At 40.3% G+C, this 24232-nt stretch overlaps 1 protein-coding gene across 1 annotated transcript in view; it reads right to left on the bottom strand.

Annotated features, from left to right (window-relative positions):
* ANKRD55 (ankyrin repeat domain 55) overlaps positions 1-24232 on the bottom strand; it is a 290232-nt gene that overhangs the window by 251812 nt on the left and 14188 nt on the right. Inside the window, exons 2-3 of the mRNA XM_082725966.1 lie at positions 14520-14643; positions 13403-13482 (exon numbers count right to left, since the gene is read on the bottom strand). The gene's annotated coding sequence lies outside the window, so the exon portion shown is untranslated. The remainder of the gene's footprint in view (positions 1-13402; positions 13483-14519; positions 14644-24232) is intronic.

Below are 24232 nucleotides of genomic sequence, written 5' to 3'. Positions count from 1 at the left end.
ACAAGAGTTCTAAAGCAAAGTCTTCATAGATATATCTTACTCATGGAAACTATATTATACCTCCTCTCACTTGGGACATGGAAATGACAATATAGTATTGTTTATTACTCTACATGGAAAATGGATTTAAATAGTGGGGAAGTATTAAAATGTGGGGGAAAAAATGGGGTGCCTGAGTGGCTCAGTTGGTTAAGCAGCTGCCTTCAGCTCAGGTCATGATCCCAGGGTCCTGGGATAGAGCCCTATATCACCATCCTGCTCAGTGGAGAGCCTGCTTCTCCCTCTCCCTCTGTCTGCTGTTCTGCCAACTTGTACTCTCTCTCTAACTCTCTGTCAAATAAATAAGATCTTTTTAAAAAAGAAAGAAAAGAAAAGAAAAATGTTTAAAAGATTTGGAGCAATGTAAATGAGAATATCTACTATAGCTATTATTGGAAAATTATTTTGTATTAATTCACTATGTAGAAAATACTGGTTAAAGGAATATATAAAATTGATCTATGTCTTGATTTTCTCACTTAAAATATGCCTATATCAATTACACATTAATCTGCTTTATTTTATTAATGGCTCTATCATATTCCATTGTGTGGATGGATTCTAGTATATACAGTTCTCTAATGATAGACACTGAGGTTGTTATCTATATTTTGCTATTATTTTTTAAAAGATTTTATTTATTTATTTGAAACAGAGAAAGAGAGAGTACAAGCAGGGGGAATAGCAGAGAGAGAGGGAGAAGCAGGCTCCCCACTGAGCAAGGAACCTGATGCGCGGCTCAATCCCAGGACCCTGAGATCATGACCCAAGCCAAAGGCAGCTGTTTAACCAAGACTGAACCACCCAGGCACCCCTTGTTATTGTTTTTTAAAAGCTGCAGTGCAAATCCTGGCATACAGATACCAATCCTCTATGATCAGGCCCCTTCCAAATGACAGGCTGGCATTTCTTTGTTTTATTATTGTTGTTGTCTTCCTGAATTAAATAGAAAGGAATTCTTCCCTCTTTCAAGTGAATGTATATGGACTTTAAAATCAAATTTTGAATAAAGTTACAGCAATATAAACAGATTCATGGGAGAGGTAGTTTTCACACCAGCTATCTTCGGGACCTCTGGCAAGGGACAAACTCTTCTGGGATTAATTTCATTATCTGTGAACTTCAAGGGTTAGACAAGGTGATCTACTATGCACAGCTGTTAAACTCTGTGGTCCTGAGTAGTGTCACTGAGCTATCTTATGTTGCTTTAACCTTTTAGACAAAATCTATTTGAAAGACCTAGAGGAAAGAGACCCATGACTTTGTTTCTTCTTTTGTCTCCATCCTTCTCATCCTGCCAGCACCAAGAGCAACACTCCAAATATAGTAGATGCTTAGTAAATGAATTTCCAAGTGATTGGGCACTACCACCGAATGAAGTGCTTGTGAACAGATTTGGAATACTCATTTCCACGTCTCGCTCACATTTAGCTTCTTGAATGCTCATTTCCTAAGAAGCTCCATACTTCTTATGGTTAATGAACTGAAGCACCCATTCCTGATTCCTTTCTCTGTGAAGGAGCTATGTGGTTTTTCTTTTCACTCAACTGGATTATTTTGTCTTGTAAAGTATGGTTTATCAGAATAAGTAATATGCTCCTTATATTTGTTTTGTCAATATGTACTTTTTAGTGTTTTGGAAACTTTGGAACCCTGAGGGACTCAAATCTTTTCGTGGGAAAACAAAACAAAACAAAAAGCATGTTTGGGAGAATTTGTCTTTAATGAATATGAAAGTATTTTGTAAATATCATACTTTTTTTCTGCTCTGTGATTGTGAGCAAAACGCAGAGCCCTGGATCATGACTGAACAATGGGTTATAATGAGGTGGATAACCTTGCCACATCGCAGAAACAGCATAGGCTTTGTCAAGTGGTCCAGGGTACAAATCACATCCAGCCGCACTAGCCATGTGGCCTTAGGGTAGTCTTCTGACCTCTCTGGGCCTCAAATTAATTACACATTCTTTGCAGTGCTATTACAAGAATATATGTAATGTGTCCGTCATGTGTTAATTCCCAAATATGACCATTGTTGGTATTATTACTTATGCAGCGGCATTGAGACTATAAAAGACATTCAAGTGGTGGACTGAACACAAAGCTGCATGGAAGAAGGCAAGCACAGCCTGGACTAGCTATTAGGGCTACCCTCTGGCTTCCACAAAGCTAGCTAAGTGGAATTGCCTGATAGCAACTAAGCAGACACAGTCTTCAGGGACCTATATCAAAAACAGTCATATTTTAATTTAGTCCATAAGAAAACTGTTCACTGTCTCCTGGTGTAATCTCTATGCCAACAATATTATCCGGATACTCATGTGCAGGTACACGTGGTATGATGATATTGTCTTTCACCCCATACAAACTACCAGCTCTGCATCCCTTCCTCTCTATCCCAACCCTGAGTTGACTCTGGCTCTACAGCTTGTTTGCTGGCTTCCTGCACTTGCCTTTTCTCCAGTCTCACTCCCTTACAAGCGCTTGTTAATCCTGTTGCCAGAGTCGTGGCTTCACTGTCTCCCTATTGTCTAAAGGATAAATCATATTTTTCTGTAGCCCATATAAAATCCACCATCATTTCACCCATTCACTTTCAGCCTAACTTCCTATCACTTTTTGCCATTCTCTCCCCCATGCCAAATTCTAGTTCCCTAAGAATATTGATCTATTTACAGGTCCCAAACACTCCATGTTCTGTATTGCACATGCAGTTAGTTCCTCCTGGCTAGAGCCCTTCACTAACCTGTTCACTTGAGAAACACCTGCTGAGCTTTCATGAAGCTGATTCCTTTACTTGGCTTAGGTGTTCTCCTATCTACCCTATGCTCACCCCATCCTCCCCACAAATCTTGCTAAAGCAATTACCTTACTGCAGTGTAATGGTTTTCCCGTTAGTTCACCCAAAATTGGGGTATAGGGACCTCACAAAGCTTTTTGATAATAAGAACTATATGTATTTTCATATTTGTGTCCCTAGGACCTAGCACAATATCTGGCACATATTAGGTGTTCAGTAAATGATGGTAATCATTTAGATATCAGTTAGAAATGAGTGGCTGCAAGTGATGGAATAGTTAACTAGTTAATAGTTAACCCTGAAAAGATTATAAGTTATTTTCCACAGATAACAAGACTTCTGGAAGCAGGTGATTACTAGTGTTTATTAACAATGTACACAGATGCCACTGGGGGCCGTGGTTCTTTCTTTCTTCTTTCAGTCTATTCTCAACACAGCAGCCAGAGTGATCTTGTTAGAATGTAAGTCAGACCACATCACATCGCATTCACAAACCTACAATGATTTGATCAGAGGAACATCAAAGCCCTTACATCAGCATTTGAGGCCCCATGCAGTGTATGTCTGCTTTTCTTTTCTCTGTAGTACTTATTACTATGTGACATATTATATCTTACACTTATCATATAGTATATACAATCTTTCTCTCCTGTCACCAATAAATCCAAATTCCAAGGAGGCAAAGGATTTTATATGTTTTGTTCATTTCTGTATCTCTAACAACTAAAACAGTTCCTGGCACATAGTGGACACTCAATAAATATCAGTTGAAAAAATAGAAGAATGGATCATCAAGTAAAACCACAAATGAGAAAGGAGAAATAACCACTACCACAGAAATACAGACAATTACAAGAAGTATTATGAAAGTGATATGCCAACAAACTGTATAAATTCCTTGAAATATATAACCTCCCAGAACTGAGGCATGAAGAAACAGAAAATTTGAACAGACTGATAACGAGCAATGAAACCTAATCAGTAATCAAAAAACCCCCAACAAAGGAAACTCCAGGACCAGATGGCTTCACAGGCAAATTCTACCAAACATTTAAAGAATTAATACTTATTCTTCTTAAACTACTTCCAAAAAAAAAAAAAAAAAAGGAAGGAAGGAAAACTTCTATACTCATTCTGTGAGTCTGGCAGTACCCTGACACCAAAACCAGATAAAAACACCACAAAAAAGGAGAACTATAGACCAGTATTTCTGAACATAGACGCAAAAATCCTCAACAAAATACCAACAAACCAAAATCAATGATGCATTAAAAAAAAATCATTCATCATGATCAAGTGGGATTTATTCCTGGACTATAAGGGTGGCTCAATATTTGCAAAATAATCAACATGATACATCACATCCATAAGAGAAATGATAAGAACTATATGATCATTTCAAAAGATGCAGAAAAAGCATTTGGCAAAATACAACATCAATTCATGATTAAAACCCTTAACAAAGTAGGTTTAGAGGGAATATACCTCAACAAAATAAAGGCCATCTATGAAAAACATACAGCTAATATTATCCTTAATGGGGGGAAAACTGAAAGCTTTTTTCCTAAGGTCAGGAAAAAGGGATGTCCAATGTCACCACTTTTACTCAACATAGTAGAGAAAGAAAAGTACTGAAAGTCTTAGCTATAGCACGACTGGGTATTTACCTAAAAAATACAAAAACAAGAATTCAAAGGGATACATTATGTATGTTTATAGCAGCATTATCTACGATAGTCAAGAAACAGAAGCAACCTAAGCTTCCATCGATAGATGAATGAATAAAGAAGATGTGGTGTACATGTACAATGGAATATTATTCAGCCATAAAGAAGAATGAAATCTTCCCATTTGCAATGACATGGATGGAGCTACAGGGTAGAATTCTGAGCTAAATAAGCCAATCAGAGAAAGACAAACACCATGATTTCACTCATATGTGGAATTAATAAACAAAACAAACAAGCAAAGGGAAAAAAAGAGAGCAAGACAAACCAAGAAACAGACTCTTAACTCTAGAACAAATACATGGTTACCAGAGGGGAGGTTGTGGGGGACGGGGTGAAATAGGTGATGGGGATTAAGAAGGGCACTAGTTGTGATGAACACTGGGTGATGTATGGTGTTGTTGAGTCACTCTATTACACACCCGAAACTAATATTACATTATATATTAACGAACTGGAATTAAAATAAAAATATACATATATACATACATAAATGGATCTTCCTCTTCACTTTGCTTAGAGTCTTGGCTTTGCCTTCCTCTGTGTTTCCTCTTTGGTTGTTCCTTTCCCAACATTATGCCCTTCTTAGCAGGAAAACAAAACCTTTTTCAAAAGTCCCAGCCTGACTCTAGCTTACATTTCACTGGCTCAGGTTCTGTCATAAGCTTCTGTCAGCAGTGACAGAGGCTAGGAAAGCAAGGCAATAAGTGGGCAGATTGCTTCCCTGAAGAAACCTGGGAAGAAGTAGAAGGTTGGATACAGAGTAAGTAACTAACTGGGTCTGCTGTGAAATTGTTGAATGAAGACCCCAAGCCTTAGGAACAAAGTAGAAAAGCACCACCTTCTCCATCAATCACCTCTGTATCTCAACTATTCTTTTCCCAGACGGCCTAGCCTCTAGCCACTGGATTAACATGAAAGGGGCAGGCAGTCTGTGTGGTCAGAAGCCCAGGGAGTTCATCAGGATATTAGTGTCTGCTTCCTCGAAGCTTACCACATAGCCAGCATATTATAGTGTTCAAATGATTATGTCTGTCAGGCCCATAAGCATGCTTGGCTTTCAGAGCCTCTGAACTTGGTCACCAATGACCAGCACTGTCCAGCCTCTGGGTCCCCATACTGTACACCAATGAGAAACTCTGGCAACAATTAAAGTGCCTAAGGTGGTTCTAGTCACATAGAAATATTCATGCAATGTCCTCCAGGCTTGTTGTATGGCTTCCCTAGAAATAAGAGCCTTCTTCTGACCAGTGTACCTCACTGCTCTACGTTCTCCAGGAGGTAAGTGAAACTCGCTTGAACTAGGCAAGAACTGTGTGGTGCTATCTTCTTTCTTGGGCCATGGTTCTCATGATATGTGGAGCAGAAGGCAGTCCAGGAAGAAAAGTCAAGTCAGTAGAAGGTACCAGGACCTTGAATGTTGAGGCCTGAAGCAAGGCATCATGATGAAATTCCTTTCAGTTATTTCAGGTCTCACCGTGATTCCCTCACTACACTCGTCACTTTATGCTAGGTTAGGGGCCCCTTGAGGATAGTGACTGTGCCTATTACTTTCACCTTTAGCATGGTGGGTGCTCAACAAATGGGCACTGAAGAATGAATGACAGATTGTGGGAAAACAGAATATGACTGGAGGGTGGGAGGGAACCCCATGTACACTGTGGGCTGCATAGCACTCCTCCATAGCCTCTGCATTAAAATGAAAAGATTATACCCAACTTTAAACTTATCCAGATTTTCTTTCCTACTTTTGCTGACCTAAGCTCATTAACTTCAATATCCTTTGTCCATGGTTGCCATTGAAAAGAAAGGGGGGAAAAAAGCAAGATTGCTCATAAAATTTGAAAAGTTACCAAATAGTTCAATATCAATGTAATATCACTCATAGTACAAAAATTCCATTATTCTGTTATTCCTCTTAGCTTTTTAATGTGAGAATATTCACCATTCAGGGAAGAACCTTGATACAAGTGAGACTGTTAGTATAATCCCCAAACATCTCTAATTAAACATGGTTTCTTTTTAAAAGTAGTTGTAGTGTCTTCAGTAGCTAATCTTCCTCTAATTTAATTAAAATATCTGTCATTTCCTCAGATGTGACATCTGAGTACAGAGAGTCCCAAACCTTACTAAAAGAGGGAAGGTAGGGATCCCAGGGTAGTTCAGTCAGCTGAGTGTCTGGCTCTTAATTCTGGCTCAGGTTATGATCTCAGGATTACGAGATGAAGCCCTAAATCAGGCTCTACGCTCAGCAGGAAGTCAGCTTGAGATTCTCTCTCTCTCTCTCAGCCCTTCCCCCCTTCTCTAAAATACATACATAAATCTTTTTAAAAACTGAATAAATTAAAGAGGAAAGGCATTTTCCCTGTATCATGTCCTGGAGTATTTCCAGGGCTCATAATGGTAGAACGAAGATCCTCTCCTGTCTCCTATGTCAGCCAGCGGTGTTCTGTCCAGACGGTTCCCACACACTCCCACTCAAATGAATGTATTTATAAAGAGAACATGTTCTTAACCTGAGTACCCCATCTGACATTTAACATTTCTTTCCTGGTCCCCAAAATAAGCAGGCAAGCAAGGAAGCAAGCAAGCAAGAAAAGCTATAATTATAATCCTTCACAATCATGACCATCCTTAGCCTTGGGAAGTTTGACAGTGAGGTGGAAAGAAGAATTGCTTTTCAACTGCTGCCATATTAGATATCCATGTGGCCACTGTCTCTGCTATTGCTTCTTTCTGCTGGAAGAGGTGTGGGAAAGAAAAGGTGCGTATAAAGTCACTGGCTACATAGGACCGTCCTATGTGATGTGATGCCATGATCTGGCTGCCCCTTACAGTACAGCTTTTCATTCCAGCATAGGCCATTGTGCTGGCTGTTTTGGATGCAGCTTGGCATGAGCACAGAAAGTCCACACAGCCATACACAACTTGATCTACTAGTTGCGAACGGAAACTTTTGAACACGTTCCACCAGCTTCACAATGGTACCATTTATTACTTTATTCTCAGGGGAAAACATTTACTGTGTGAATAATACCAGGGACTTATGTAAGCCTCTTCATTTTCAGGGAGCTTTATGGGTGTCAGCAAATTCACACAACACCGTGGTAAGGTAGCAAGGCATTGTTATGCCTTCTTTACAGAGAAAGAAACCAGATCACAGCATCAGATTTTCCCAAGGCCAAATGGACAATAAGGGGCATGTACTCATTTCCAGAGAGACCCAAACTCTTCTGCTAGAGAGCACAATTCCCCACTTACAGAAAGACTCCATGGGGTTCTATCCTGGATCTAACACTTGAGGATAACTACTCTGACTTTCGACAGTTCTAATGTTGCCTCATTCTTTGGTTTTGTCCAGATGGATAAAAAGGAAAAGACAAGATGGCGTACCCATATAGGATTGTGTGGACGGTTTTGCATCTCTCATATACCTTGTCATTGAGGAACTGTCCAATCTATAATCACAGGATCACAGGGGAAGGTGCTGAGTATCCATAAAGCTCTATAAAATAAAAAAGAATTTTCTACAATATAGGATGGATTTGTTGATTTTAATTGTTACTTGGGATATTGAGAAAGAGTCTTCCTTATCATCTCTGGCAAAATGCTAAATACCTCTGGAGTGGGTTGAACTGCGGCTTCCAAAAAAGTATGTACAAGTCTTAAGCCTCATACCTGTGACTGTGGCCTTATTTGGCAAATAGGACTTTGCAGGTATAATTAAGTTAAGGATCTCAAGATGAGATCACCCTGGATTTGGGGTAGGCCTAAATCCAATGACAGGTGTCCTCATAAGATAAAGGCAGAGAGAGATCTGAGATATAGACACACAGAGGAAAAGGCCATGTGAAGACAGAAGCAGAAACTGGAATTGTTACAGCTAAAAGTGAAAGGAATTTTGAGAGTTGCTAGAAGCCACCAGGAGCTAGGAGAAAGGCACGGAATGGATTCTCCCTTGGAGTCAACAGAAGAACCAACTCTGACAACACCTTGATTTCAAGTTCTGGCCTCCAAAACTATGAAAATAAATTTCTGTCTTTAAGCCACCTAGTTTGTGGTAACTTGTAATAGCAGCCCTAAGACACTAATAACATCCTCCTCAGTTTCTTCTCTGAATCCTCAGAGTCATATGAGTTTTAACTCAATTCAAAGCTAAAAGGTATGGGCACCTGGGTGGCTCACACCAGTTAAGTATCTGACTCTTGATTTCAGCTCAGGTCATGATCTCGGGGTCATGAGATTGATCCCCATGTTGGGTTCTGCACTGAGCATGGAGCCGGCTTAAGATTCTCTCTTTCCGGGGCGCCTGAGTGGCTCAGTGGGTTAAGCCTCTGCCTTCGGCTCAGGTCATGATCTCAAGAGTTCTGGGATCCAGCCCCGCATCGCATCGGGCTCTCTGCTCAGCAGGGAGCCTGCTTTTCCCTCTCTCCCTGCGTGCCTCTCTGCCTACTGTGATCTCTCTCTCTCTATGTCAAATTAAAAAAAAAAAAAAAAAGATTCTCTCTTTCCCTCTGCCTCTGTACCATGCACATGCTCACTCACTCATTCTCTTTCTCTCTCTCAAAAAAAAAAAAAAAAGCTAAATACATACAACAACAAATCTCTCAGTGTGTGTGTGTGTGTGTGTGTGTGTGCACTCACGCACACACCAGTGTTAGATGGTATTAAAATTCTAAAATGGTTGAAAATTACTCTCCTAGATAACCAATACTAGTCTATGAAGAATTGAATTATCTTGACTTACTCCCCTGTGAAGGTAAAAAGGAAACACGGAGAGAAGAAAAATCAAGAACCAGTGGAGCGAATTCGAATTCTGATCACAAAGCAATTGTTTTCATACCTTATCTTCTGCAGGCCACTGTCTCAAGGAAAACAAAGCAAAGCACACTACAGCCTTTAAAAATAAGGTTGTGATTATTATTAATTTAATAAAAATTCATTACACAAATTCAACTACTACAGAAATTTATAATGTAGAAAATATAAATCTCCAATATGGTATGCCTTCTTCTTTTTTTCTCTAAATATATGAACATTCTCTATCTCTCTCCCCAAACCTTTAAAGAACTGGAATGGAGAGTGGGTCTGCAGGATAGCCTGGTGTCTACTAGCTTTTTGGCCTAATTTAGTTGGATGAAAGGAATGCTTGTTGAATGGTCCTGAATGTAAGTCCTTGGGTCAGTCACAGAACTCTGAGTAAACATATCTAACATGAGGTTACATTTTTGGTTAGAACACAGATTGATATACTTTCCTTATAAAGGGCTAGATAGTAAATATTTTAAATTTTGTGGGCCATGCAGTCTCTGTTGCAACTAATGTCTGCTAATACAGTAGAAAAGTAGTCATAAATGACATGCATATAAATAACCATGGCTGTTTTATTACTGTTTTACTGCTGCATAACAAATGGCCACAAACTTAGTGGCTTAAAACAATACTCATTTATTTATTAATTCTACTTCTATAGGTCAGAAGTCTAGGTGAGCTTAGCTGAGTTCTCTACTTAGGGTCTGACAGGCCTGATAGAAATTGATGGCCAGAAGGGCTCTCATCTGCTGGCCCTGGAGAAGAATTTGCTTCCACATGCACTCAAGGTATTGGAAGAATCCTGCTCCTTGGGGCTGTAAGATTGATATCCCAGCTTCCTTGCTACATGTCAGTGGGGGCCATAATCAGTTTTCAGAGGCCTCTCTCAGGTCTCTCATAGTCTGTTCATAATATGAACAGACTCTCTTCCAGACCAGCTGGAGGACATCTCTATAACTTCCTCTTCTACTCCCAGCCAGGAAGAACTCTTTACTTTTAAAGGGCTCACATGATTAGTTTAGGTCCATCTGAGTAATTCCCCCAAAGACTAACCCAAAGTCATCTGATTAGTAACCTTAATTACACCTACAAAAATCCCTCTTACCATACAATGTAACTTAATCACAGGAGTGAAACCTCATTATATTCACAGTTTTTGCCTATACTCAAGGGGAGGAGATTATACAAGAGGGAACATCACTGGGAGTCATTTTAGATTCTACCTACCACAGCTGGGTTCTACTCTAGCTTTATTTAGAGACACTGAAGTCTGAACTGAGTAAAATATTCACATCTAACAAGTATTATATATATTTTTTTAAAGATTTTATTTATTTATTTGACAGAGAGAAATCACAAGTAGGCAGAGAGGCAGGCAGAGAGAGAGAGGAGGAAGCAGGCTCCCTGCCGAGCAGAGAGCCCGATGTGGGACTCGATCCCAGGACCCTGAGATCATGACCCGAGCCGAAGGCAGCGGCTTAACCACTGAGCCACCCAGGCACCCCACAAGTATTATATTTTTAAAATATTTTCAACCATTTAAAAATATATAAAATATTCTAAATTTGTAATGTTGTATAAAAACAGTCAGAGGGCTGGATGTGGTACAGAACCTGTGGTTTTCTGACCCCTGGGTTAGAGGATCAGATAAACAAACCTTACAGGAACACCAAAAGAGTCATTTTCATAATATCCCACAAAGTGTCTTCTTCATAGAAGGTATTCAATGAGGGCATGAATGAACAAATACTGGGTTCCAGAAAAGACTGAGGAAATAAAATGCACCCCAAAAGTCCTGCTACAGAGTCCACTACTGTAAGTAGAGTAAGAATAGCTCCACTTTTGAATATGTGGGCAGGCATGACCAAGGGGAGGCCCAGGTGGCCCAGAGGTCAGACTGGAGCACCATCTTCCTTGGGCTCCAAAGTGAAACCACCGTAATTACAAGGATTATGTAACAGTTAAAGTACACCCAGCACACTTTATCTGACCACTGGACTAAAAAGCCAAGCAAAACTCAGCAGTCTTTCTCTCTCAGATGCTGGGCTTCAAATCAGTGATTGGCTGGCTTGTCTGGCTGGGCAATGGAGCCATAGTCTAACCTAATGTCATTGTATTCTTGGTAAATGAATGAGGTGGAAATGGTGTCAACCATGCTACGAGTCAAATGCATAGAAAACACTGGGCCAAAGAGAAAACGTAGCACTGCTGGGTGAGAACTCTTATCCAGTACTACAGGACCCATCCCCAGCATTTTCTAAGAGGATATATTTCCTGGGATGATGGGAAGAATCAGAGTATTGGCTGAGACAATAGCAGAGAAATAGTATTCACTCTGGAAAATCTGGGAGAGGCTGTTGCAGTTTGTAAACTACCCAAAACCCCAGATTCACAGAATGTTAGGATACGAAGGGATCCAAGGGACCACTTGCTTCAATTCTTATGTGCGGGAAGAAATTAAGTCTCAAGATATTCAATTACTTTCCCAAATGACCCAAGCTGGTTGATAAGAGCTCAGGAAAAGCCTGTTTATTGTGATTACCAATAAAATACTAATTGTGCTCTACCTTCACTTCTTCATATGTCCCAGTTTCTCACCTTTTTGTGTTGATTAGCATTTTGGCCAGAATTGTTCCTTGTTACTCCTCCCACTGTCACAGCACCTCCCTGGACTGTTGTCACTTTCTACCTTGCATTTAGGACCCTGAAGAAGGTGCTCCCTGCCTAGATTTTCTTAGATCCTTCTTTCCTGGTTACTATTTACATAACTTATTTAGGCTGCTGGTAAGGAATCAGAGCCTTGAGGGCAGCCTGGTTTGGTTTGGAGAGAGTCTAGTTGAGGTCCGAGCAATTCTGGCATTAAATATCAATATCCAAAGAGAGTGGGAAGATGTTTCTAAAATATTTATTGGTATTTCTAATTTATGGCTCAGTTTTCCTTAAAATGAAGAGGTATGATTACTCTGTGCCACCTTAGCAATACCCTAAATCTTTGGAGAATATACTTCTTGTTGGATCCCCTAGCAGTGAAGGGACATCTTTCCTTGTCCAACCTGTCCCCAGAGTCTTGGGATCCTTTGGGGTTTCTCCCCCATTTTATGTACTTATCTCCTTCTGCAGGCCTCTTGTACATCAGCTTTTGAGACCATAATCTAGGAGTCTTAAGTGCTGAGCTCCCACTAGGGAATTCTCTGGACTGCAATTCTCCCAAATCCTTTTTGTCTCTCTTGTAAGGCCTCGGGATGGCTCAGGCAGGACCTCTAATGGTTTCTGTGCCAGTGGTGCCCATCCTCCTTTTTTACCTCTTGTATTCCTTGGTCCTGCTTCCTATCCCTCCATAGCACAACAGGAAGGTCATAACCTCTCATCAGCACAGGGTCCTTCCATCTCTCCACCAAAATTATGTCCAGTTGTTCTCACTTTTCCCATCATCAGTTGTGAGGATGTGGAGATTTTTGTTACATTTGGCAATACTCACTAGGCTTTCTCTTCCTTTCACTGTTAAAACTCACTTGTTAGCTCTGCCTTGCTATGATTCTGAGACTGTTTCCTGTGTTACCACTCTTATTCAACTCACTCTTTTTGTTCCCCAGAACCACTGCTCATGAAGACTAAGGGACTAGCATGCGTGGGCAGGTTCAGAAGGCCCTGCAAAATAGACATCATGAAGTCACCTACAGAGAGCTCCCTCTCTGCTAAGAGTTCCAGGAACCAACTCTGCTGTTTGCTTGTTCAGATGGGGCCTGTGCCCCCATCCCCTACCCAAGGCACCAGCAGTGGGGATTAGGAAGCATCCTCGTCCCCCATCCCTTCCCACATCATCACAGATGTTTCTTGACAAAAGCTACTGCAGCCTCATGGCTGCCAGCTCCGAAGGTCCTAGGAACCCCATTCTGAAGTTCCTTCTGGGCTCACTGTCCTCAATCCTCTTCCTCTTTCCATTTCCCAAGGACAACTACATTCATGCAATGAAAGCAATGTCTGTATTGTTGAAGCCATGGCTGTCTTCACACACAACACTGACCTTTCTCTTCTGGATCCTCTCACATGGGTCCTGAGTATTCTGCTCCTACCTTAGCAGCAAGACTCCTGTCTCAGTTCATCCTATAGGAGAGATCCAGGCATCTCCTATTATTAGTTTTGCCCAGAAGTGTTTTGAACCTCTAAGAAAAAAATCCATTTCCTCTTGTATAAACAAAAATGCTATGCTTGACCACCCAGGAAAATCTTGACATTACCCTCCTAAGGAAATGAGACCCTGCCCCTATCAGGTGCTCCCTTAGAAGGCTTACTCACTGATGTAGACTCCCTCCAGCTATGAGAATTTGTCAACCTTTACTCTGTTTGCTTACGTTACAGGAATAGCAGACTTATATTGGTTCCCAAGTTAAGAAATTCTATGATAATATGAAACACCTTTTTTTTTTTTTTTCAAAGTATACATACATTTCCTCCTAGAAATGCTGATATACATCCATGGGAACTTTATCCATTTGAAAACCAATGCTACAAAATGTCAGGGGAACAAAGGGAAGGTGTGAAGGCCACGCAAAGAATAATTCTGTGGGACCCAGAGAAAAAAAGAAGAGAGTCCCTTCATGAAACTACCTTTTTGAATGATTTTCTGGCCAAACAGTGTTCTCAGAAATGGTTATATGTTCTGTCTCTACGTGTACACCATACACATTAGGTTAGAAATGGCACATCCTGGCATGTTATACAATATATTGCCCAAATGAAAATAGTTTTCACCCCAACTCCAGGAAAGTCCTCTTTTATAAATTTCTTGTTTCTCATGCAATGTGTTCAATATATAATGCTCTCCTATACCAGGTTCATCAATTTTGTCAACTGCCTTTAGTAGAGAAGCAATTCAAAGACCCCTCAATCCACACAGCCTGGCTAAAGGCATATGTATGAATTCAGAGCCCCCAGCTAGGAGCAAGGAAGGTCTATATGTGTGTATTTGGAGTATGGGATGTGGGACCTGGTGGGATCCCAGAGATCACAGGTTGTAGGGCTTTCTTTGAACATGATCATTTTTAAACTTTGCCTCTCCCTGAGCAATAATCAGGGCACAGACACAACATAATCCCTGTGATATGACACCTCCTTAGACATATGGTTTAAAGGATCATTACCCAGGCTGGTCATCTCTGCATGATCTAATCTGCCTTGGTCCCATAAAGCATCAAGTGTATAGTTTAACACAGCTGCTGGACCTGCACTTCAGAAACACATTGCGGTGGGTAAGGTTGTGCTGACCTGAAAGAAAAGAGGAAAAAGAGATGGTATTAATGGCTCTCTTTTATGTCAACAGAATTTAATGAAAAAAATGCCCCCCAAACCTTACCATGTATCCAGGATATTCTGGATTCTATTTAGTATTTGATTTGAGTTTTGTTTATGTTAGGAATAGACAAAGTAAAAGTTGAGTAAATCACATGCATTAAAATCCTGAAAACCTTTCCCAACCTAAAAACAGTTAGTAACTTTTAGCCTACATTTTACATGAGGAAAAATATATGTTTCAATGAACTGTCCCAAATTCTTAGACGAATCAGAGATAAGAAGCTCCCATCAGCAACTTTAGTGTCACTGGCCCAATTTAGCAGTTTGGGCCTTGGCAGCAGTCCCATTGACAGGACAGAGGACTCTTTGGGAAGACAGGCGATTTGAAATGCGAGTGTTATTTATAAATTATCTCCAGATGGTCCAGTTCCTACAATTCCTAAATTGCTCAGATTTTCAGAGTGGAAATTTTAATCATAGACATTTGAGGTTGATTTGGTCTAAACTGAGGATAATTTTGAGAACTCAAATGACAAAAAGAAGGCAAAAGAGTCTCTCCTGAGACTGCTCAGGAGACTTGCCCTTGCTTGCGGTATCTTAGTTAATCACCATTTGCATTCTTGCTCTACCGTTCACAAAGCCCTTTTCTCAGACTCTCTGAGAAGCCTTGCCCTTTACACCTGGGAGGAACTGCTGAAAATATCCTCTAGGGAAGAAACGAAATTGAATAGTTAATTTACTGTTAAAGCCCCCCCCCCCCTCTTGCTCAGGATAGGTATTAGCATTCCAGTGCTATCTGTTTCTCTGAAGTACTTCGCCACATCCAGAGCTAGGTCTGATTTATACTTGGCCATTGCTCCTCTCTCCCTATACCACTTTTCCTCCCCTTCCTCTTCTCATTCCTCCCTCTCTCAATCCCTTCTCCTTCTCTTCTCTTCCTTTCTCCTTTCTATCCTTCCATTGTTCTTTCCATTATTTCTTCTATTTATCCAATAATTTTTTATTAAACCCTTACTATGTGCCAGGCATGGGGTTAGGTGCTGATCAGAGGTCAAAACACACTTTCTTCAGATGCCAGAGGACAAAAAAATAGGACCCGTGTCTTCCCTCATGACAGAGCTCTGTAGAATCACATAAATTCCAGCACATGAGAGTCCATGTGTGCAAAAGGAAAAAACCTTACCATATCTACTTCTACCAATGATGAATTCAAGACTCTGAGAAAAGATGAATTGCCTGTGATTATAAAACTACAAATGAAGGGGAGGATCTCTCAAGTGTCTAGACACACTGGCCATGATTCTTTTGTGTATATTTTTGGTTTAGCTGAGGAAGAAAGAAGAAAGAGAAGGACGGCCATGTGTTACCAGGCCTATTCAATAGACCACAGCTGAAGGAATGGCTTTGAATCATAGGCAATAGTGGGCTCAAAGCAGGCATTTAGACTTTAGAATAAGTGATCTAGTGGGTCATAAAGAAGGGATGTTCATTATTGCGCAGGTTTATTGACTTGTATAGATAAAATACCTAAAAACTGGACAAGAACAGTTTACCTAAAGAAAAAATGACTGAGATAGCAAGGAAATCATAGGAATATAGGTAATACAGCTATGTTATTCATTGGAAGGCTAACGGCTGGCATTATACATGCTTGTATAATTGGTTTACAAATTCATTCTCTAGGAAGAATAATACAGTGGCTATTCTAGCAATGATGATTGCCACAGATACATGAATGCAATAATGAAAAAAGTAGGACAAAGAGAGGTAGCCCAGGGGCTTTCAAATTCTAGCACACATCAAAATTACCTAGAAGGCTTGTTAAGACACGCATCAATACATAGGCTCACTCTTAGAGTTTCTGATTGAGTAGGTGTGTGGTGGGGCCTGAGAATTTGCATTTCCAGTAAGTTTTCAGGTGGAAATGGATGTTTCCCCTCCATCTGGGAGCACAGACTTAGAGACCTGCTTGGGGAAGAGCATGAAAGGGCATGGCATGGGCCAAGATGGGTGCAAGAGGCACAGGGCTGAACGTTGTGGGTATCCAGTGTCAGGGACTTTGAAAAAGGATGTGAACGAGGTCTTAGAGAACGATGAGAGCCAAGAAAAAGAAGAGAAGGGAAGAGAAGGGTGAGGAGGGAACAGGAAGGGAGGGAAGAGAAAGAAAGAAAGAAAGAAAGAAAGAAAGAAAGAAAGAAAGAAAGAAAGAAGAAAAGAGAGGGGGAGAGGGAAAAAAGGAAGGAAAAATTTTCTAAAGCAAGAGAGAGACATTAAATGTTTTGATAAGAAGCATAGTGGATGTCACAACCTGTGGTTCAGAAAGATAGCTAGTGACAACATAGGTGAGGGGTTTGGGTCTCTGTGAAAGCAGAAAAATTTGGGCAGAATCTGTGGATATTCTGCATAATTTCATGATACAGTAAAACAAGAGATAAATTAAGTGAAATGATACAAAATAAATGGAAATATTTTTTTAAACCCAGTATTATAATCTAATGATATAATGCTATTGGTTTATTATTAAAATGTATTTTTAATTTAAGCAATATATATATATATATATATTCTTTTTATTAAGATTTTAGAAATTACAAAAAAGGAGAGGAAAAACATTAGTCATCCATATTCCCACTAACTCTACACAACCTCCAGTAATTTTTTTAAAGATTTATTTCTTTTTAAGTTTATTTAGGGGCCCCTGGGTGGCTCAGTTGTTAAGCATCTGCCTTCAGCTCAGGTCATGACCTCAGGGTCCTGGGATCCGGCCCTGCGTCAGGCTCCCTGCTCAGCGGGAAGCCTGCTTTTCCTCTCCCACTCCCCTGCTGGTGTTCCTGCTCTCACTATCTCTCTCTCTGTCAAATAAATAAATAGAATCTTTAAAAAAAAAAAAAAAAGAGAGAGAGAGAGAGAGAGTTTTATTTTTTTAGCCATCTCTACTTCCAATGTGGGGCTTGAACTCAAGACCCTAAAATCAAGAGTCACATGCTCTTCCAACAGAACAGGCACCCCAACCAATAATGATTTTTTAGTGTATTATTTCTATTGTCTCTTCATCTTTTTTTTATGCTCAAGAGTATTTTCCTGTGTTGTGACCACACTATAGATAAAAGTTTTTTCCTACCTTATTGTATACACAGTATTTTCTTAAGTCATTGTAAGCTTCAATACAACAATAGCCAAACACATATGCTATATCAGATACTGCTGTTTACCTAATAGTCCTACTCCAGATTTTCCCTGCTGGCTGAATCCAGTAGTTTTTGGTCCACACCTCCCTTATTTGATGTAAGTAAATCTTCATTAATACAGAATAGTCAAGGTAGTTCTCTCTTACTGGTAACTGGCATGATGGCTGTCTTTCAGACAGTGGCAATGTTTTTTACATTGACAAAGCTCTCCATGACTGAGGCAGTTTGAAAAGTGGACCCCAAAGCTATCAGGTCCTAACCCTTGGACCTGTAAATGTCACCTTATTTGGAAAATGGGTCTTTCCAGATGTGTTTAAGTTAAGGATCCCGCTGAATTATCTGGGTGGCCCTAATTGCCATCATCAGCATCCTTGTAAGAGAGAGAGCTTCCACAGCACACAAGCCAAAAATGGACTACCACAGAGAAGACAGTATGGTCCCGCACAAAGCGAATTTGAAAAGTTCCACTTTAGGAGCGCCTGGGTGGCTCAGAGGGTTAAAGCCTCTGCCTTTGGCTTGGGTCATGATCTCAGTGTCCTGGGATCGAGCCCTGCATCAGGCTCTCTGCTCAGCAGGGAGCCTGCTTGCCTTCCCCTCTCTCTGCCTGCCTCTCTGCCTACTTGTGATCTCTGTCTGTCAAATAAATAAATAAAATCTTAAAAAAGAAAAAAGTTTCACATTAAAAGAGAGAAAGAGAGGCAAAAGGAGATTTCACATAGGTACACAAGGGAGAAGGTGATATGAAAATAGAGCGGAGACCGCTGAAGACGCAACTGAGGTAGCCACATGCCAAGGAATGTCAACAGCCACCGGATGGAAGAGACAAGGAATGAATTCCCCCCTAGAACCTCCAGAGAAAGCACAGCCCTATCAATGCCTTGATTTCAGCCTAGTGATACTGATTGTGGACTTGTGGACTCCAAAACTGTGACGGAATAAATTTCTATTGTTTTATATCACCGAGTTTGATGTCATAAGAGCTTCAGACAACTAACACAGTGACCTACTCCAAATCCTTCTTGAAATGTTATGTCCAAGTTCTGGTCAATAAGACATGGTCTATGAAATGGAAGGCTCTTCTTGGAAAGATTTTCTTGCTCTTAGAAAAAGAGATGGGGGGGGCGCCTGGGTGGCTCAGTGGGTTAAGCCACTGCCTTCGGCTCAGGTCATGATCTCAGGGTCCTGGGATCGAGTCCCACATCGGGCTCTCTGCTCAGCGGGGAGCCTGCTTCCTCCTCTCTCTCTCTGCCTGCCTCTCTGCCTACTTGTGATCTCTCCCTGGGTGGCTCAGTGGGTTAAGCCGCTGCCTTCGGCTCAGGTCATGATCTCAGGATCCTGGGATCGAGTCCCGCATCGGGCTCTCTGCTCAGCAGGGAGCCTGCTTCCTCCTCTCTCTCTCTCTCTCTCTCTGCCTGCCTCTCTGCCTACTTGTGATCTCTCTCTGTCAAATAAATAAATAAAATCTTAAATAAATAAATAAATAAATAAATAAAATCTTAAAAAAAAAAAAGAAAAAGAGTCTAATTTTTCTACTGGATGTTGTTCCCTCCACTTATAACATTAGAACTGTGGCAACCATCTTTTGACTATGAAGCAGGTCAGCCTGAGAATAAGCCAATGAGCCAAAGGCGGGAGAGTAGAAAGAGAAAAAAAATCTTGGGCCTTTGATAACATCATCAAACTGCTTTACTTAACCAGCCCTGGGGACTTTCCTATGATGATGTTTCTTCTTACTCAAGATAATGTGTATTTTAAGCTATCTTTAGTTGGGCTTTTCCTTACGTTCAGCTGAAAGCAACATACCAGATGCATGAATGAAACAGATCACACCATAATTAAGAAAATCGCAAACAGTGGGCCTGAAAACTACTTCCTGGCTTCATAAATAAAGTTTTATTGGAACACAGTCTCACTCATAGACTGCTATCGTCTTCTGCACTATAATAATAAAACTGAGCAGTTGTGATGGAAATCAAATGGCTCACAATCTTAAAATTATGCTATCAGGCCCTATAAAGAAAGTTTGCAAACTCTTGCCATTCTTGAATGCATCCACCCCTTTATTGTTACATACAGTTTTTCCAGTTTCTCTGAAAACTACCTTCTTTACATAAAGTTTGTAAAATTGACCATATTCCTGCATATACACCAAATACTATACAGAGAGAAAGGGTTCAATAAGAAAATAAGTAACAACACTCGTGGAAACAATTTACAATCATCTCCCACTTCATCTGTGATCTTACCAGCGCTGGCCAAGTTATGATCCACACCTTTAGAAAAAAAAATAAGTACAGGTGATTACAACAACTAATTCAAAACTGCAGCCTAATCTAGAAGAAAAGCACGGGGAAAAAAAAATTTCCTTTCCCTTTTTTTAAGTTTAAATCAGCCAAACTAAACTTCCTCCAGGGCTGAATGGTGTTGGTGGGATGTACATCACCGTGAATGTTATTACTGCTGAGAGAGAAAGGACCAAGCAGTCTCCAGTAGGCCAGCCTGAAGCTTCCCGAGCCCCAGAGAAAGCTACTGTTCAGTGACTAAGGCAGGACTTCAGTGACTAAGGCAGAACCTTGTCATGTAAATGGAGCCAATTGTATATTTTAATTGATGTTTTGACTCCTTGCCACATTTGTTCCCGCTCTAAGAAGAAAAAGATCACTTCTTTTTAGCAAGTTCCCCACAATGCACTGCACTCTGAAGGCACCTTCCTTTAAATGATCTTCGTGGCAGACAGTCCTGCAGTTTAATCTGTGGCTGCACGCAAGCAGGTTGCAGGAGGGAGTCACTGACCAAATAACCTTTTGAACTTTGTAGGAAGGTCAAGCTGGAGCTGCCCCAGCCAAACATTTCTACTTGCTTCCTTAGAAGCTGCTCAGGAGGCTCTCTTTGGGTGCAGGGAAAGCAAAATGTATGCATCTTCTAAGTTCTTCTGGGGTCTTGCAGGATACCCCCTAGAGCAAAACGCAAATAAACGGGCAAGGTGCATAATCTGAATAATCTTTGAGGATGAGCCAAGCCTTGTCCTTTTGTCAGGAGGAATCATCTAGAACAAGTCTGGTATCCTGGAGAGGGTCCAGAGTAAACAGCCCCTGAAGGCAATGCTCTATAAATGCCCAGGATCTGGCTGTGCTCTAACATACACACAACACTCACTCACTGGCTCACTCACTCACTCACACAATGCAATGTGCAGCAAAAACACCACCACCAAATCCTCAGGAAAACAACCAGAAAACCGTTGGCTGCAGCCTGCCAGACTCAGAGAAAGGACAATCAAAGGCAGAACGTTTCAAGTCCATGAATATTCAACAAGAATCAATGGAAGTACTTTTGGAAAGCTCCCGATTGGCACTTCCAGCCTATTCCACAGTTACCTTCTTTCCAAAACATCTGATAGGGAAGCTTCTACTTCCTTTCCCAAAGAATGCTGGACGTGTGCTACATTTTCCATATCAACCGTGCAAAACAATGACCACCCCCGACTCCTGGCCCCATTTTTTAACTAAGATACTAAATCTGTGACTGAGGAAGCATGAATTTTATTGAAGGTTTTTAGCTCTTTTAAGATTTAAAATAATAATGATAGTAAAATAAGTAGATAAAAACTTTTATGTAAGAAGTTGGATACAAGCACTTAAAACTTGAGCATGTTACCTTTTAGAACTTCAAAAGGTTTGACACATGTAGTCTGCTCGTTCACACAGATTTCAGTATAGAGCCCTATCCAATGAGCAGGGATAGGGGTTCTTTATTTGGTAGCAATGGAGGCTCAGAGTGAATAAACAACTTAGGAAGGTTGCACTGTTTCCTTTTACCCAGGTTTATGATCATTATTAAAATCATCTATGCTTCTAAATAAACATAAAAACAGAGAAATTAAAAATTTTTTTCCCATAATTAAAAACCAGAACAGAACAGAACAAACTCTGAACCGAAGAAAAGGGCGTGTTGAGCGTGAAAGGGCAGGTTTTACTGGCAGGCAGATGTACACAACTAGCTGGGGCATCAGAAAAGCTACCTGGCTCTCGCAGTCTCATATGATCATCTGTAAAACAGGCACAACAATATCTATGTTGCAGGATTGTTATGAGAATCAGAGACAAAATATTCAAAATATTCAAAGCCTCTGGAATACGGTGGAACCATAATAAATGGTCACTATTCACATTTGGAATATTTTCTTTCAAGGGGGCATTATGGTATCAGTTATTTGGATTTTACATGTAATTAAAAATATTAAAAAAATATTTTTTATATACAATGGTCTATCACATTTACAGACATATACTCTTTCTTTTTTTTTTTTTAAGATTTTATTTATTTATTAGACAGAGAGAAATCACAAGCAGACGGAGAGGCAGGCAGAGAGAGAGGAAGGGAAGAAGGCTCCCTGCTGAGCAGAGAGCCCGATGCGGGACTCGATTCCAGGACCCTGAGATCATGACCTGAGCCGAAAGCAGCGGCTTAACCCACTGAGCCACCCAGGCGCCCCAGACATATACTCTTTATACCCAAACACTTTACAGACATACACTGCAGAATAGAAAGTGCATATACCCTCTTCCACTTTAACAATTCCCACTGTCAAACATACATACATGTGGTTTCCCATCTCCACTCCTACAAATAACGCTGTGATTAAAATCTTCGTTAGGGGCGCCTGGGTGGCTCAGTGGGTTAAGCCGCTGCCTTCGGCTCAGGTCATGATCTCAGGGTCCTGGGATCGAGTTCCGCATCGGGCTCTCTGCTCGGCGGGAAGCCTGCGTCCCTCTCTCTCTCTCTCTGCCTGCCTCTCCATCTACTTGTGATCTCTCTCTGTCAAATAAATAAATAAAATATTTTAAAAAAAAATCTTCATGTTAAAGTTTCATCTGCACTGAATTCTTGGGATCAATTTCCAGAAGCAGAATTACTAAGTCAACAGCCAATGATCCTTGGGTCCTAGTTGCTTTCTAAAAGGGTTATAGCAATGCTCACAAGCAAAAAGCAGTTGAGAAGAGGGTCTGCACTCTAACTACTCTCTGCGTTCATCAACCTGGGAATCTGTGAAAATGTGATCACAAAGAGAACAACTTCTGGTTTTGACTTCTATTTCCTTGATTACTAGTGCAGTTGCAGTTTTCCAAATATTTCTTAAGTTGATTTGCGAATTGTTCTTTTCCTTTCTCATGTTTAAAGCCTTAATGTTTTTCCTTAATGTATGATTTTCCTTAATGTATGATTTTCCTTAATGTATGATTTCCTTACTTAACATGAAAAATGTTAACCTTGCTGAGTGCACCTCAACAAAACAGGCAGGGAAAAACAAGGCAGAAATGACCATAAGAGAAAGACAGTATTACAGGTCAATAACAAACCTCCTATGTTCTCAGTAGAACTGGGTCTCATGATTTCTTCAACTCTCTGAAGCTGTACAGCATCCAGAAAGTAAGAAAACAAGAAGACAAACAAGTCACTAAATGTTTTGAATACTAAATGTGACTCTTCAATCTTTTACACACCAAATATTTATTGAGCAACTATTCCATGTAAAGCTTTGTTCTAAGCGCCAGGGATACTACAATGAAGAAAAGAGACAGGGTCTCCACTTTCTTGAAACTTATTTATTGAATGTTTCCTAAATGTCAAGAGTATTTCCAGAGGCCTTCTCCTCTCTGGCATCAAGAACTCTATGTGGTAAATATAATTATTTCTGTTTTTCAAATAAGAACACTAAATCTCAGATAGGTTGGTGTATTTGAAAACACCAGCAGCAGACAGCAAGTAGTTCAGTGTTAGAGGAAGGCTGTGAACCCAGGCACACAGGATCTAAAGCCCACGTGGTTTTCACATTCCTAATAAAAAAGATAAAACCCCAAGTACAGGCAGTCCTTGCACTGTTATGCAGTATTGTAAAAATGACATGCAGACTGAAACTGTGCAAAATGATCTTAAGAAACACTGGAGAAAATTATAATTGGTCCATGACCTTTAGAAATTTTTGTCAAAATATTAAAAACACTCTCACCGTCAGTTATAAATGTATAGGGAAATGAAAAAATAGTAAAACAAATATTTAGCACACTGTAATTTAATTAATTGGAAATATTGAGAATTAAAGTATTTTTATTTCTTATAAAAATTTATCTAGGGTAATTAGAGTAGTGCCTGCCTTCTTGTCATATAACTTACAACACAGAGCAAGTACTTTTTCCATGCCTTGGTAAATTGTTGGTCTCCTTTCTAAATTTGGGTCAGCTTCACCATGTTGTGCTTTGCACTTTTAATGCTGTGAAATATCTATGTGCCTCTTTGATATGATTATTTTTTGCTGGCATCACGTCCTCTTGGACATCTTCATTGTTTTATAATTTTCTTCATTTATGGTGGTA

This window comes from Mustela nivalis (genome assembly GCF_964662115.1).
Source record: "Mustela nivalis genome assembly, chromosome: 3".
Taxonomy (NCBI): domain Eukaryota; kingdom Metazoa; phylum Chordata; class Mammalia; order Carnivora; family Mustelidae; genus Mustela; species Mustela nivalis.
This window is presented reverse-complemented; position numbering and strand designations above follow the sequence as displayed.